At 40.7% G+C, this 18,069-nt stretch overlaps 1 protein-coding gene across 2 annotated transcripts in view; it reads left to right on the top strand.

The window, feature by feature from the left end:
* gnal (guanine nucleotide binding protein (G protein), alpha activating activity polypeptide, olfactory type) overlaps nucleotides 1-18,069 on the top strand; it is a 72,407-nt gene that overhangs the window by 39,082 nt on the left and 15,256 nt on the right. The window lies entirely within an intron of this gene.

Raw genomic sequence — 18,069 nt, 5'->3', positions numbered from 1 at the left:
TAATTTGAGCTAGTTTTCTTCAGCAGGAAAATAATCCTGCAGCAACAGGAAATGTGGATTATAATTGATGGATCTTTTTGTAGGAGTTGATACATATTTAGTAAGGGAAAGTTCTCAACGTTGATCCAATTAAGATCATACAGCTGTAGAAGAGTTTTGTGGTTTCCATCCACTCACAGCCCTGGTTGCTTTCTCGGCCAATGACATGTCTCCATTGACTCTCCTCATGTGTCCTGGACCCTCAAGGCATTTTGATTTGGCCTTTTAGACCTCACATAAGCACCCAAGTTCTCAGAGGTTTAATGGAGATTGATGTTTTAGGCGTTTGTGTCTGTGTGTGTGTGTTTGAGCGCGTGTGTGTATGCAGTACCAGTCAAAAGTTTGGACACACTTACTCATTTCAGGGTTTTTCTTTATTTTACTATTTTCTACATTGTAGAATAAGACATCAAAACTATGAAATAACACATATGGAATCATGTAGTAATCATGTAGTAAACAAATCAAAATAGATTTTATTTGAGATTCTTCAAAGTAGCCACCCTTTGCCTTGATGACAGCTTTGCACACTCTTGGCATTCTCTCAACCAGTTTCATGAGGTAGTCACCTGGAATGCATTTCAATTAACAGGTGTGCCTTGAGTTAATTCGTGGGATTTCTTTCCTTCTCAATACTTTTGATCCAATCTGTTGTGTTGTGAGATGATGGCCCTATTTGGTAAAAGACCAAGTCCATATTATGACAAAAACAGTTCAAATAAGTAAAGAGAAACAACAGTCCATCATTACTTTGACTTTTATGAGAGAGGGGTAAAGAAAGATTTTGTTCGGGCGCCAGGCAGGTATTAACCATGCCGAAAGGAAAAGAGTAGAATAGAGAGAGTACCACTACCAGACCCACACACATCAGCAGAAGAGACTGCCTAGAGTGTAGCCTGTTTACCAAATAGCCAGTGGAGAGAAAAGAGAACACACACCATATAAAACCCACATCACAGCACAGGGGTAACCCCAACAAGAATACCTCATACAATAATACTAATAATGGCAGAGCAATTCAACAGCAACTTCATACAAGAACGAACCCAGTCATCAACAGAGGATTTGCAATAATCTGTATTATTTTCTAGTGGATGAGTGCAGAGGGTATGAATGTGGGGGTTGTTCATCGACACAACAAAGGCCTTAAAAATGTCCACAGTCTTCTCAGCCACATGTCATTAGTACACCTCACCTCAATACAGTTCACATAACAATACACAACTTGCAAGCAACCTCCCTTTTAACTAAAATGTCCATCCAAATACTTCTGGCAGGGCAATAATAGTCCAGCTCTAATGAACTTCAATGGGAAGTGCTGTTGCAGGGTAAAGCACTGGAACGAGAGGGAAGAGAAAGGGAGAGAAAAAGAGAAATCTTAGCTGTGGTCTTCAGGCCTGCCGGTGTACTGTCTGACTGTCCAATGGTTTGTTGGTTTGTATGTTAAAGCTTCGCAACAATGTTGCTACTAATCCATGCAATCCATAACGGGCGCGGTCCCAAACAAAAACAACCACGATCTAAAGCGAACACAACGGTGATTGAGTTAAATACTTTATGAACTACACGCTGAAAACAAACAAAACTTCTGTAGCACAGCACATACAATCAAACTGTCGCGCCACCCAAGAGCTACTCCCCAAAGAGCTGAACGAGCGCTCATTATTTCCTCCTTCCTTACTGCTCATGCTCTCTTAAAGTGGCAGTGCACGGTGAAGGCTCCGTGCAGATTTCGCCACAGACTGACCTTCATGTCTTAATCTGGAACATTTCAAGAACTTTGAAAGTTTCTACAAGTGCAGTCACATAAACCATCAAGCGCTATGATGAAACTGGTTCTCATGAGGACCGCCATAGGAAAGGAAGACCCAGAGTTACATCTGCTGCAGAAGATACATTCATTAGAGTTACCAGCCTCAGAAATTGTAGCTCAAATAAATGCTCCACAGAGTTGAAGTAGCAGACACATCACAACATCAACTGTTCAGAGGAGACTGCATGAATCCGGCCTCATGGTCGAATTGCTGCAAAGAAACCACCACAGCATTCTGCAGCGATATGCCATCCCATCTGGTTTGAGCTTAGTGGAACTATCATTTGTTTGCCCCAACACACACGGCCATGCTGTGTAAGGGCTATTTGACTAAGAATGAGAGTGATGGAGTAATGCATCAGATGAGCTGGCCTTCACAATCACCCGACCTCAACCCAATTGAGATGGTTTGGGATGAGCTGGACTGCAGAGTGAAGGAAAAGCAGCTAACAAGTGCTCAGCATGTGTAGGAACTCCTTCAAGACTGTTGGAAAGGCATTCTATGTGAAGCTGGTTGAGAGAATGCCAAGAGTGTGCAAAGCTATCATCAAGGCAAAGGGTGGCTACTTTTGAATAATGAAAATATAAAATATCTTTTGATTGAAAAAAAAATTGGTTACTACATGATTCCATATGTGTTATTCCATAGTTTTGATGTCTTCACTATTATTCTACAATGTAGAAAATATTAACAATAATGAAACCCTTGAATGAGTAGGTGTGTCCAAACATTTGACTGGTACTATATGTGTATACACTTTTTTTGTGTGCACTTCGCAGAACACGACCCCTTATTTGGTCTTTATTTGACCCTCATTAATAACCATACCATTTCCATAGGCGATGGTACAGCCCATTATGCAACATACATATTATGCAACATACATGTTGTTGTCGATGATGTGCTTGAATGAGAAGCACTCCTTTGGTTAGGAGAAGCGCTACGGACGCCACTTGGCTTACCGCGGTCTAGTCTCTGTTTGTGCTCCCCTCTTTGCTGTGAAGCAGTGTATTATACCCCTGGCAAATACTGTGACTGTGAAATACAAACAAGTTGTCCTCCTTCTAATCTCCAGTCATTCTGTACATGGCAGCGGGTTGTGTCGAGTGGAGTGACATATGTGACGTCAGACCCCCTTGTTGTTCCTCTCCCAGGAAGTCACCCATTATGCTGAGGCTTACTGAAGGCAGACACACACCCATCTGAGTGTTTGCTCTGGTTGAGTGTGTGTGTGAGTGTCTGTGTGTCTGTGTGTGCGCACGCACATATCGCTCAATACCATGACGCACAGTAGCTCCACTGTATCCATGTTCAACTGCTCACCGGCTATCTCGTTTCCATTGACACCCATTGGGCTAGGAGGAGGAAACTGCCATCTGTGAGGGCCCATAACTGATGGTTAGCGCTAAGTTAGCACAAGCTGGCATTTCAACTCCCTGTTCCTGTCCATTTAGCCGTAGCTAGCATGATAGCGTGTTTCTTCTAGTCCGCTCACTTTGTTTAGCTTTAAAGGTAGATTTAGCAATATCACATCATTATAGTGAAATCTGACAAGACTGCCACTATTGGCTGTTTTAAAATCTGTTGTTGATGACTGTAAGCAAGAAGTCGCCCTTCTGTTATGATTATGTCATATTGCTGAGTCTTTAAGTTGTGATCGACCAGTGGTAGCTGGTTCAGAACACATATTGTATCTAGGCAGCCAGCATAGCCTACCCTCTTCTCTGTGCTGCATTTAGCCTGTGTAGTATCCAGGATGGCTCCATGGTGCTATTCTTAAGTCCTCCAATGACCTATGTAAAGCAATGGAAAATGCTCAGTAGTCAGTGTCCAGTAGCACCCGCTTTTCAACTTAGCTTTTTCAGTTAGCCGCTGCTATCTCTCAACCTCAATTTAAACTCTAAATGATTATGGGCAGATTGACAAGTCGGCAGATCCAAGTGCTTGTGTCAAAGAGGAGGCCCATATTGACATTCCACAATCCTATAAGCCAATCAATACCGACTGTACATTGTACATTTAGACTGTACATAGTGCATCTAGGGTTTTTTTGGGAGGTGGGGAGATCCGTTTTCTGTTTCATTTAAATTGATTTCAATGTTCTGTTCTGTTGTACAGTTCGAAGCCGTTGGACCGTGCATTGATGCATCGTTGTGTGCCTTTGAAAGCCCATAAATGTCATGGAATGGCTAGTTTGTTTCATTCCACTTTGTTTATCCATTGGAGTGTTGTCAGGAGATTGACTCAACTTGTTGGGAAGTGTCTTGTTTAGTAACAATCGTGTTACGTATTTACTTCCTACTATATCAATCCCAGAAAACGGTCAGTTTGTAGGCGTATCACACTGCATTGAAACTACAGTGACCTAAATGCCATGTACAAAACGACCAAGCAACTGATATAGGGGGGCAGTCCAACATTTTGACTACTTGCCAGCAACTATACCAAAGATTCATATATTTTTCTAGTTTTCTATGTAATTTGTGAGCATACTGTACCGTAGCTTGAAGGCTAGCATCTAGACACACTGTCGTTTGTGTACCAATTGAGTTTATCCATTAGCTTGCTGTATATTTCAGTAACTGATATCATACCAGCACAAGTACACAGAGGGTCCTCTTCCTCTTACTCTCTGGTAATGTTAGCTTCAGGCTAGTCGATTACTTTATCCTAATATACAAAACTGTGATTTAAGCTCGTCGAAATGGACCCCGTCTGTGACTTCAGGTTTGAATTTGCATAAAAACAACCTAGCACAATAGTTAATGTAAGACAAAGAAATAAGAATTGGCATATGGAGATTTATTAAGACTTTTGTACTTTATGACACATTGAATTCCTGACGCTCACTGAACTTCTTAACTTTTTGTTTTATGCTTTCAACTTTTACTGTGCTCTTTTACTTTTCATTGTAGACATCTTGCATATTCACACTGTTAATTAGTGGTGGCAACTATGTACATTCCATGCATGGACTTGGTGGGGTGGCCCTGAGGGCTGTGTTGCATAACTGGACTTGCTTATGGACTATTGCTGATCTATGGATTGGTGTGAGAGAAGTCTCCATGATAATGTGAAAATGTCATGTGTGTGTGAACCTTGTTTTTCCTAAATAAAAACATAATTTCCACAACAACATGTATACAAATATACACATAGCAACCGTATGGTGTACTCTCAAAGCTACACAGCAACTCCCCTCAAGTATGTCACTGATGCTCAAGTAGCCATGTATTTAATAGCTACCATCGCCACAATAGCAACAGCATCGCCACCTCAAAAACTTTAGCGTTAGCACGATAAACGTTAGCGTTAGCCTAGCACGCTAAAACTGTCTGCGCTAGCTGCATATCCTGGTTTGTGTGCTCAGTGGGCAAGCAGAGGACACTGTTGATGTTGCAGGCTGATAAGGCCTTAATATAGTCCTGTGGGAGCACAATAGGAATCCTGTTCTGACTGGCCTGTTCTGTTCCTAGCTGGGGAGAGCATTGTGCATACACAAACGCTCGCTCACGCACGCTGTCTCTTTCTGTCCTCTCTCGCTTTCTTTCTGTCCTCTCTCGCTTTCTTTCTGTCCTCTCTCGCTTTCTTTCTGTCCTCTCTCGCTTTCTTTCTGTCCTCTCTCGCTTTCTTTCTGTCCTCTCTCGCTTTCTTTCTGTCCTCTCGCTTTCTTTCTGTCCTCTCTCGCTTTCTTTCTGTCCTCGCTGTCGCTCGCTCTCCCGGCTGGCCTAGTTAATCTAGTTTGTTTTTCCTTGCCTAAACCAGGTTGGTATAAGGCCATTAGTTGAGTTAAGGTTTCTGTCTCAGCTGTATTTCACCCTTAATTCTGGTAATCCAGGGAGTTTGGTATGAACTTTGGCTAAACACGTATAGCCTACATTGTACAAAAGAAAAATATCAAAACAGTCTTGAGATTTCAACTTCAGATCAAATATTTATTTTGTTGAAGTGGGTGCGATTGCTTGTTTTCTCAATGAACTCAGGAATATCAGGCTTCCTATGCTAATATTTGCCGTACAAGGCAGGGCCGGAATAGTCCCAGACTTTAAAAATACGTATTTTACAGACGTTGAAGTTTCAATTTCAATTTCACTTCTGAATTAAAGGTATTTTCCCTATTTTTTTTTAAATACACATTTTACAGTACGTTGAAAAGGCATCTTAAACGGATGTTAAAAAATACGTATTTCCAGGACAATTTTTGCTTTTGAATGAAAGTTGAAAGTAAGTCATTTATAGACGTCTATGATTGGACCAAATCAAGGCTGGTCTAGACCGGACAACATCTGAACCAAACATAAACGGACCAAAAACAAATATCAGTGGATGTGGATATCAAGGCCGGTCCTGAGCTGCACCAAAAAAACTATGTCAAAGGCATCGGCCCGTTCTTACTGAGGTGTAGCCTACAGTGTTGCCTGAAATGTAATTTTAGGAATGCCCATATATCTACTGTATGTGGTAAGCCTACCGGTTGTAAAACACCAAAAAAAAACGACTTCCGGACAAGACCAAAAAAAGACGTTGGCTCGTGCTTACTGGGGTGTAGCCTCCCACGTCGGACCGCAATATCATTTTATGAATGCCCATCCATGTGGTAGGCCCATCCATGTGGTAGGCCCATCCATGTGGTAGGCCCACCCATGTGGTAGGCCCACCCATGTGGTAGGCCCACCCATGTGGTAGGCCCACCCATGTGGTAGGCCCACCCATGTGGTAGGCCCACCCATGTGGTAGGCCCATCCATGTGGTAGGCCCACCGTTTTTGAAACTGGCCATTGAATTGACTTTATTAATCCTGATTCCTGTGACTAATCAATTTGGCTAAATAAGCTCTGAATATCATCTACCTAATTTTATCAGGAGTTATCGCGAGCACATTTGCAATGTTTACACAGCGGGAAATGCAAGAGTATTTTCTTTTTCACTATGATCAGCTTGTCAAAAAATGTACAGATACAAACTTAAAACCACTGATCATGACAATGAGGTGAAACGTCTGGACAAACGTTGATTGTCCATTCAATTTTGACCTGTCCTGTTTTTAGGATATGTTTGTTAACATGACAGTACATTTTTTTTATTTGATTGAGCGCCATTTAAGGTTAGGCTATTTGATCTGAGAAACCTGCATGATGTAAAAAGCGTAATTTATACAATGTATCTCCAGCCTGTAGGCTACAGAAAATGTTACATACTCTTTCTACCATATCCTAGATCTGCTACATGATTTATGTTTGATTATCATTTTTGGCGGAATGTTGGCGCAACGTCGCAGTGCTAGAGGCGTCACTACAGACTCTGGTTAGATTCCAGGCTGTATCACAACTGGCCGTGATTGGAAGTCCCATAGGGCGGTGCGCAATTGGCCCAGTGTTGCCCGGGTTAGGGTTTGGCCGGGGGTAGGCTGTCATTGTAAATAAGAAAGTATTCTTAACTGACTTGCCTAGTTAAATAAAAAATAAAAAGATCCATCTCTCCAACAGCACCCTGGAAGGACGCACTGGGAATAGACAAGCTAAATCATTTCCCCCCCTGTCTTTGACAAAGTGGGCACAGCTTATCAAAGGGCGGCATCAGTGCCCACATGCCACTGGTTGAGAGAAATTGTCATTGGCAGAATTTTGTGAGGTTTTATGTGTTGTTTAAGGTGCATCTTGGTCAGTTTAGCCCAGAAAATGTGTCAATCTGCCACCATAGACGGCCACCTAATCCTCCCTAATGAGCGGGCCAGCTGTGATACAAGGGCTCCCTAGCATGTGCAATGCAGCCCAATTACTCAGTACAGTTGAATTCAATCACACTATGTCATTGTTCTACCATACTGTTCATGTGGTTCTGCCGTTGCACTGGACTTCTTCCAGATTATACAAAGAGGTGGCACTCACACAAGTGTGTAGCCTACACCGGAGGTGTGAAATGCCAGGATAGTGGGTTCGATTCCTGGGACCACCCATACGCAAGAAGTGTATGTACACATGACTGTAAGTCACTTTAGATAAAAGCATCTACAAAATGGCAGACTGCCTGACTTGTTTTAAAGACCATTGAGTTGCAGTTGTTATTTTTAATTCTAATTGGACCATGGTGCTTGCAACAGCTGGGTGGTACTGACTTCTGCATAGGTCACATACTGGATATACAGTTAAATACATCAAAATGACCATATATCATGATAATACTGTTCATGACTAACTGTTCTCACCCCTCTTGTTGGTGGAGAGAATTTAGCAGTTTTAAAGCAGTTTTTTTTTTTTTGCAATTCTATTCATTTTCCCATGTCTAATGTGTATTAATGTGAAATTTGAGTAACAAAAACAATTATATGGATTTAATATTTATCCAATTATTGGGTATGTGCTCAACTCATAAGCATCAGAAATGGTCATTATTATTTAGCATATCAAGATCCTGATATGGACCTCCGTCAAGAGCCTATGCATTGTATGTGCTGAGAAAATATACTGTGTCAGTGTCATTCCTCATATAGGCCCATCTGGACATTGTATGTTCTCTATCTAGGATATCTAATGAGTCAATATCCAGCCATACCATGTATGATATCCAGACGGAATCCAAAAATGATTTGTGAATAATAAATATGGATTTTATTTTTGACAAATTATTGAGTATGTGTTGAAAACTCAGAAATGGTCCTTATTTTCAGCATATCGAAAATCCTATCAAGATCCGGATATGGTCCTCAGCCAAGAGAAGCATATCTGAAATCAAAATAGCTTCATATCTTGAATGTGCTGAGAAAACACATATGTGATGTATACAGTCAGTTTTTGTCAACATGAAGAGAGAAAATAGGATGTCACATATCTCAGGATATGGAATGAGTCAATATCCGGCGATAGGAAATGTCCATGTGTAATATTCTGAGTAATCCCAGTATCATACAGTGCCTTCAGAAAGTATTCATACCCCTTGACTTATTTACAGCCTGAATTCAAAATGGATTAAATATATGTTTTGTTGACATCTACGCACAATACCCCATACTGACAGTGAAACATGTTTTTAGACATTTTTGCAACTGTGTTTTAATATGAAATACAGAAATATTTCATTTACATAAGTATTCACATCCCTGAGTCAATACATGTTAGAATCACCAGCAGCAGCAATTTCAGCGGTGTCTTTCTGGGTAAGTCTGTAAGAGCTTTGCACACCTGGATTGCACAGTATTTGCACAATATTATTTAAAAAATTGGTTGTTGAGCGTTGCTAGACAGCCATTTTTTTTAGGTCTTACCATAGCTTTTCAAGCAGATTTTGAGTCAAACTGTAACTCGCCAACTCAGGAACATTCACTGTCTTTTTGGTAAGCAACTCCAGTGTAGATTTGGCCTTGTGTTTTAGGTTATTGTCCTGCTGAAAGGTGACTTAATCTCCCAGTGTCAGGTGGAAAGCAGACTGAACAAGGTTTTGTTTTTTATCCTTAACTCTCCAGTCCTTAACGATTACAAGCATACACATAACATGATGCAGCCACCACTATGCTTGAAAATATGTAGAGTGGTACTCTGTAATATGTTTGGTGCAAATCCAATACAACACTTTTGCTTTGCCATATTTTTTGCAGTATTACGTTAGTGCCTTGTTGCAAACAGGATGCAGGACACCTGTATCTTTGTAATGACTGGGTGTATTGACTGGGTGTATTGACACACCATCCAAAGTGTAATTAATAACTTCACCATGCTCAAAGGGATATTCAATGCCAGGTTTTTTTTCCCATCTACCAATAGGTGCCTTTCTTTACAAGGCATTGGAAAACCTCCCTGGTCTTTTTAGTTGAATCTGTGTTTGAAATTCACTGCTTGATCTTACAGATAATTGTATGTGTGAGGTACAGAGATGAGGTAGTCATTTAAAAATCTTGTTGAACACTTTTATTGCACACATAGTAGATGTGACTTGTTAAGCACATGTTTTACTTCTGAACTTATTTAGGCTTGTCATAAAAAGTATAGTTGAATACTTATTGACTCAAGACATTATAAGCTTTTAATTTTTAATTAATTAGTTAAACTTTTGAAAAACAGCACATTGACATTATGGGCTATTGTGTGTAGGCCAGTGACATGAAAATCTCAATTTAATCAATTAAAACATTTAGAATGTAACAATTTCGAAAGGCACAGTACATGTATAAGACACATCTGGATTCATCATTTGTAAGGATATGGTGCAAAGCCACAAAACTCTAAATATGCATTTGGAAATGGTCTGTATTTTCTAGAACAGGGGTGTCAAAGTCAAATGGACGGAGGGCCAAATAAAAAATTTAGCTACAAGCCGAGGGCCGGACTGTTCGAATGTTCATTGAAAAATTTTTAAATGACGCATATAGTCTAGTGAACCTAATTGAACCTACTGAAAACCTAACAAATATATTCCAATATGATCAGATAAATAAAGCAATATTTTCTTATGGCTCTGTCAGTAATCTTTAATTTTCAACAGACACAAAAGACAAATTTCCTTTATATAAAAATCCCCATAACATGAACATTAAATGAAAGAAACCGGTATTCAAGGCACCATCAGTAGCCTATATTTTCTATTTTAGCAAAAGTGGGCTAAATTTACTTCAAAGAAAAAAACAATAATAGCAATTTTCTATCATCCACTCAACTGAAATATTTTTAAAATATAATTGGATTGAAATACAATAAAATAAAGTGCAAAAATCTATTAATCAAAAACAACACTTTGTTTAAGGAGAAGTAACATGCAGTGAAAACAAATATTAAACTTTAATTTAAACTTGAACTGAGTAAAAACTCTAAATATGTGATTGCACAGTAATGTTCACTTGTTTGAGGTTGAGGGTGATACTTGGTGGTGTCCCATCTTTTCCACAAGTTCATCAATGTTCGGGGTAAGGCTCTGAGCTGAGGAAATCCTCAGAATTGATGAAATCCCCCTCCGTAAATGGCCGGGCTGATTTAGCGATCTCTTCTGCCAAAATAAAACTGGCCTTGACAGCAGCCTGGCCTTGTGATTTGGCTTTTTTTTTGAACAGAGCCTGTCGAGATTTGAGGCCTCGTTTTAATTCCTCTGCCTTTTGTAGCCTTTGTTCCATGTCCATATTCTTGTTTTTGTCCGCGTGTTTCGTTTCATAATGTCGTCTCAGATTATACTCTTTCAGTACCGCCACACTTTCTCCACACAGAAGACACACAGGTTTTCCAGCTACCTCCGTGAACATATACTCCGACTCCCACCTTGTTTGAAACCCCCGGTTCTCAGTGTCCACCTTCCGTTAATTTTACTGTGATGCTGACGACTGCTGTGCCAATAAATATTGAAATGAAGCAGCCTACTGCTCGGTGCGTCACCGTTGCATTGTGGGAAATGTAGTATTGGTGCGTGTAAAAGATCTGCGGGCTGCCGGCTTGCTGCGGTCTGCGGGCCGGTTCTAATAATAAATCAAGATCATCCCAGGGGCCGTAAAAAACCTTCTCGCGGGCCGGATGTGGCCCGCGGGCCTTGACTCTGACATATGTGTTCTAGAATATCAAAAACATGTCATGTAAAGATATCCCCTGATATGGATCCTTTTTTCACAAGTGAATGCTTAATGTATCAACTTATGACATCCTATGACAGTTTAGTAGAGTTTAGGACTACAGATGTTACTCCGGCACGATACAAGCTACAGGTGTAAGACCTTAATTTGACCAATATTGTCACAGCAAAATAATCCTGCAACAACAGGATTTGAACATTTTAGTTCATAATGTTGCTTGATCAGTGGTTAGGATATTAGCTGGCCAAAAATTAGGCTACATGAAAAGTGCAATACTGTTAGTGTGGGTTTTCAGTGATTTTATGTTAATCATCGGCATTTCCTGCATTGCAGGACAATTCTCAGCAACAAAAGTGATCAAATTTAAGATCCTACACCTGTAGTTTGGTTGATTTGGTACTTTGACACATCTGTGGTGTGTGATTGGTTGTGCTTAGCAGCAGAGGAACATATCACCATAAGGACAGACTAGGGGCTCATTTCAATAAGATCAGCTTTAGCCAACATCCGCATAGCGCTGGTTTTGGAGGTGTCTGATGAGGAACTGAGTTAGAGCTGAGAAATCCACAAGTGGCTCCCGGCATTATACCTAAAGCGGAAATTGCCATTGGCTCTACGCAGTCGCATTAACAGAAATCCCATGCAGCGTTCTTTACAAGTTTGAAAACTGGAATGTGAGATGTAATCTATACCTTGATTAGGATGATAGAAATTTTCATTGTTTTGTTGAATTAATAATACATTTGAGCATAATTATGTCTACAATATATATAGCCTACACTTTCTCGTTCTGAACTTCTAACACAAGTGGGATGGGTGTGGCTGTGACAATGATCAGGAGTAGCTGCTCTCTACACAGCCACAACATCCGCTATGCGGGTGTCTGCTCTCGCCGGTGAAAGCTTGATCTAATTGAATCTAGGCCTAGGTAATGCCTCCTGTTTCAAAGCAGCTATGTTAAATGAGGTCAAGTAGAGCACCTCCCTATAGCGCTAGCTAGCACAAGGTGCAGAGGCACAGGCAGCAGGGTGTCTGCATCTAGAGTGTGTTTGTGTATGTGCTTCTGTGACAGTCTGTACGTGTGCGTGCACCAGGCCCCAGCCCACGAGTACACAGAGAAGACTGGAGAGAGTGAAAAAAAGGGAGATCTTAAGGAAGGAAGAGAAGGGCAGAGCAGCAGGGCTGCATTTTAGGCCCCAGCCAGCGCCTGTGGACTTCTGTACAATGCTCCTGTCCTCCCTCATCCCCTTCTCCCCTCTTCTCCACGGGGTCTCTCCTCCCCCTTCCTCAGAGCTTATGTAAACGAGCTGTGGAGCCGGGGCAAGCTGGAGCTATTTTTAGCCACGCTGTGCTGCCGAGTACAAACTGGCTACAGGGTCACATGGCTGCATGGCCAAATCAAAGGGAGAAACCCACCAATAGGCTCTAAACAAAGGAAGGTCAGCCACAGAAGGAGAGAGAGAGAGAGAGGAGGCAGGGACTATGCCACCGAGGTGGTCTGCACACATACTAGATAGTATTCCATGGTGTTTGGGCAGATTAACAGACACAACGACTGTACTACTTACACATATGAGGTGGTCTGCAGTGCATAAACACACACACACCTACTCAGACCGAGAGACGTGCACATACACATAGCTTGGCTTGTGCACTCACACAGTCCTGCCAAACACTCCAACCCTACGGTTCACAGAACCTTCTTCTGTTCATGGGCAGAAGGCCTTGAGAGGATCTCATTGTGACACCGTCTCTGATTATAGCAGCACAGGCACACGCACATTTGTGATGGTCGTGAAGAGGGATCGGTAGGCCTTTTGAGGTGTGTGTGTGTGTGCTCAGTCTGCTCATCCTTGTGTGAAGCCTCATCAGTGATAGGGAGCCCCCAGTGCCTTCCACCCCCTCCTCTGTCACTCAGGAGTGCGACAAGGTGTGTGTGTGTGTGTGTGTGTGTGTGTGTGTGAAGGAGACGTGAAAGCGAGCTGTTTTAGGAAAAGTGGAGGGGACGGCCCCACACAGGCTACATACACAGAGCATTTGCTATAGTCATATAGCACAGGCAAACACACACACACACACACACACACACACCTACTGCATGATCAGAAGATATGCTGCGCTTTAGGATTATATACATATATATATTTGACTCTGTTTTGACTAATGTGTACGGCAACTTCTGTATATAGGCCCCAAATGGCAACTATACTATATAGCTTCTTTTCACTCTGTCAATTATTTAGTAATGTAGTGTAACTACAATGTTGTTGATCCATCCTCAGTTTTCTCCAATCCCAGCAATTAAACTATATCATTGTTTTAAAGTCACTATTGGCCTCATGGTGAAATCCCTGAGCGTTTTCCTCCCTCTCCGGCAACCGAGTTAGGAGGGACACCTGTATCTTTGTAGTGACTCTGTATTGATACACCATCCAAAGTGTAATTAATAACTTCAAAGGGATATTCAATGTCAGGTTTTTTATTTTTTTATTTTACCCATCTACCAATAGGTGCCCTGCAAGGTATTGGAAAACCTCCCTGGTCTTTTTGGTTGTATCTGTGTTTGAAATTCACTGCTGGTAATTCATCTAAAATGGAGGATAGAGTAGGCCCGTCCTTCTTCTCTACCACTTGGTCCTCATCAGTTCATTCCTTCTCTAGTTTACCTTCATCATTCCCTACATATCTTTTGGTCATTGTTTGTCCATGTGCAGATGTTTGTAGCCAGATAAAATCTGAAGCCCGTGTGTGATGTACACTGTGATTCTTTGGCTAGTTTATGACTTCTCTCCCCAGTCAGCTAGGCCCAGCTGTTATGGCTTCTTTTCTCATATTGTTGGACTGAATTTTGACATACTTGCATTCCTCCCGAGGTGGAGTAGGAGAGTGTGGTGCAGGGCAAGAGATGTGTGTGTGTGTGTGTGTACTCGCGAGTGTGTCTTTGTTTACATTTTATTCTGATCTAGGCTATTGTAGACGTGTGGGTTTGTTTGTGATTGTTTCATTGCCTATGGTTGTGTGTGAGTGAGCGCAAGCCAGCTAAGGAAGAGGAGGAGCGCTCTCTATCGACCCAGCTGACAGAGGTTGCCATGGCAACCCAGCTGCAGCTCAGAGCAGGCACAGTCAGTCACTAAAGGAGGTGCTCTGGCTTCACCCATCTCAGTCAGAGGGTGTGCCACCCAGTGGCCACTAGAGGAATAACACAAACAGAGCCTAGCCGTCTGCTGGGTTCGGTCAGTTAAGAGTCAAGAAGCTGGCCCTGTTCCTTTTGGATAAATCAAACATCCTATCATGGCTCTGCTTCTATTTCCGTCCCCGTTTTATTTATGGAAGTTAGTGATTGGACCAACTGTAGAGATACTACAGACCTCTCTCCTTCTCTCTCGCTTTTTCTCTCTCTCCATGAGCAGTTTCTCAAAAGTGTGTCTATAAATCTAGTCGTTTGTGTGTATGTGTGTCAAACTGGTGGGGCCTGCGCAGTGTATGTGCTGAGCTGTACTTCCCTAAATAGAATGTTTTATAACATTAATATGCAGTGCACAAATTATCCTTTAAACTACTACTACTTTTTATTTTACCATTTTTTTTTTTTTTTTTTTTTTTTTTGGGGGGGGGGTAGTCAGCTTTAAAATTGCAGGTAAATTGTGGTTTCTATCAATGTAATTGTCTGTATCCCCTATATATATATATATATATATATATATATATATATATATTAATGTTTTTTTTTTATATATATATATATTTTTTTTAATGTTTTCTTTCTTCCCCTAACCCTACCACTCCTCCCCTAATTGGAGTAAACTAATGGACAACAACACTTAGGCTTCTACTTCCAGCTTATACATACTATATACATTTTACAGACATGGTACATATTACACTAGTAATCCATTTTTTTGTCCCACCCTTCAGCTACCCTTAGATGGGAGGGGTTATCTCTGAAAACCACCCAGAGTTGATTTCTATTTGCCATATATCTTTTCAAATGTTCTGTGATGTTTCACAAAAGTTCTAAACTTTTCCATTCTCATAGTTTCTACAGATTGTAAATTAAAGATGACAATTTTTACAAAGAGTATTATTATATTAGTGATCAAATGAATATGGCTTTTCAAGTCACCCAGCTGTGGTATTTGCAGAGTTAGCATTAGGTAATTGTTGTGTTGTATCCTCCATATACATAACATTCTATTGGTTAGAATTATTTTTTATAATTGAAATTGAAAAACTGATTTGTGTATCATTTTATAAACCATGGGCGATGGAATCGAGACATCGCAAATCTGTTTTAAACTGTGTGGCAACTTGTATGGCGTAGCTGTCACTTTTCTGGTCTTCATGTGGAACTGGTATGCTTTGTTATTTATCTCAACTAAAACATTTCACCAATTTTAGTCTTTAATGCAGGGCTGACAAGTTCACTAGCTTCTCCCACTTCTACTTTCCTCCTCCATTTTTAGCTGCATGCCATGACAACTCCAACAGTCTTATTTATGATATAATTGACAGATTTTTACAGTAACAAAAATCATATCTAAAAAATAATGTTTGATAAAAAAATCGATTGGTATATTTGAGTTTAACCATAATAATTGTTGCTGTGTTTGTTTCGTCTTTTCTGGTGGATTAAACTGAAATTGCAATCAGCTTTTCTATGGCTATAAAAAAGCTATATTTTGGAGATTATTTAATTGTCAAATTAAGTTAAAGGTTGTAATCTGAATGAAGGGAAAGAGGCTATTTTTGAACCTTAGGTGAGCCATTCTTACTAATCTGTTGGAGAACCAGTTCGGATTAACTTTTGCATGACTGAAGCTTTTAGTGAGAGGTTTAATGCTTTAATATTTAATCATTTTGGCCCTCCAAATTCATATGCATTATATAAATAGGTTGTTTTAATTTTGTCAGGTTTGCCGTTTCAAATAAAGTGGGATATTTTTTAGTCATGTATTTTTAAAAAGTTGTTCCATGTAGGCAGGGCCATAAGTAAATGAGTAAACTGGGATGTGACTAAAGAATTAATAAGGGCGATTTTTCCACAAATAGACAGATTTACCTTTCCATGGTAGCAAGATCAACTACTACTACTACTAGTTTGATGGTTTTCTCCATCAATTGTCATTAACAATTTTCCTAGCATAGAGCTACTTAATATCAGCAAAATGCCTGTGATAAGTGATGGTCCGTGTCAAATGTTCAGTTTATCGTTCCCAGCTCTAGTGTGTGTGTGTGTGTGTGTGTGTGTGTGTGTATATGCCCGCTCGGGGCTTGTATAATCTGTCTTTTTCAGAGCGGATCCATTCCCAGGGATATTTTTAGCCCCAGCTCCCCTGCAGCTGGGTGGGGGTGTGTGTGTGTGTGTCTGTCTGTGTGGTATCTGTTAGGATGCAAAATGGCCCCGTCTTTCCTCGTATAAACTCTCTCTATTGCCAGGGAGAACGAGAGCGCCTATCATAGCTTCTAGTAGCACTAAGACTCCTAACATCAATCTTGTCAACTAAATCTTCATGTATTTCCCTCATTTCCCCCCTAGACATCAATGGCAACCTATTTCCTATATAGTGCACTACTTTTGACCAGAGCCCATATAGGTCAAAGATAGTGCACACTTTATGAAAATAGGGTCTATAATTTCAGACGAGCATTAATTTGGACCAGAGCTAGGCTTTGGTGAAAAGTAGTACACTATAGGGTTAGGGTTTAATTTCAGACACAGACCTGGATGGAGATAGAGTTCGTAATGTTAAACGACTGCTGCTACCAGGAATATAGGAGTTGTGTAAATTTCTGTCGTTTTCTGGCAGAGCCAGAGATAAGCAGGCCAGACTCACACACATAAACACCCAGCAGCTATTCAGACATGTAACACTAGAACCAGACAGAGCTATTTTAGTGTACTGCTCTCGTGTGTAACTGAGAATGTGTGTGTGTGTGGGGGGGGGGCTCAGTTGGTAGAGCATGGTGCTTGCAACGCCAGGGTTGTGGGTTCTATTCCCATGGGGACCAGTATGCAAAAAGTATGAAAATGTATGAACTCACTACTCTAAGTTGCTGTGGATACATCTACTAAATGACAAAGTACAAATGTAGCATTTCAGCATCCTAGTGTTCCTAGTGTGAAATGGGTTCAAACTCCTCAAGCTTACATATTTGCCTTTATACTATAACTTGTGGCATAAAATACAGCCATTTTCTTCAATGTATTAATAGAAGTAGAAAAGACTACAGTATAGGCCGTCCAGATCCATTGGAAGAATATCTATATTTCTTTGCCTGTTATTTGGAACTGTCAGGCTCTGATAAAGACATTCCCTGTACGTTGTGTTGTTGTTTTGGTGACTGACCAGATGTTCACATCAACCCCAACAGCCACTCAAAATGTGGAAACTATTGATTCCATCTTTCCATTCAACCAATTAATAGCATCAGTCCAGTAGATCTAGGCTATGGACAAGTCTGAGTCAAAAAGCAGGGCAGCATTGGTCTGTTTGTGGATTAACAGGTCAACCTAGCGGAGTGTTGGTAGCAGGGGATGATGGGGGGCGGGTCACTTACAGTCATGGATAACAAAAAAAAATGTGTGTGTGTGTGTAAACAATCTGTCACTTGTATCAGAGGTTTGTTAACACTTTATTAACTATGGTACTTGCTAAAGAATTCTATTGGTAA

The sequence above is a fragment of the Oncorhynchus masou genome, chromosome 28 (assembly GCF_036934945.1).
Source record: "Oncorhynchus masou masou isolate Uvic2021 chromosome 28, UVic_Omas_1.1, whole genome shotgun sequence".
In the NCBI taxonomy this organism is placed as follows: domain Eukaryota; kingdom Metazoa; phylum Chordata; class Actinopteri; order Salmoniformes; family Salmonidae; genus Oncorhynchus; species Oncorhynchus masou.
This window is presented reverse-complemented; position numbering and strand designations above follow the sequence as displayed.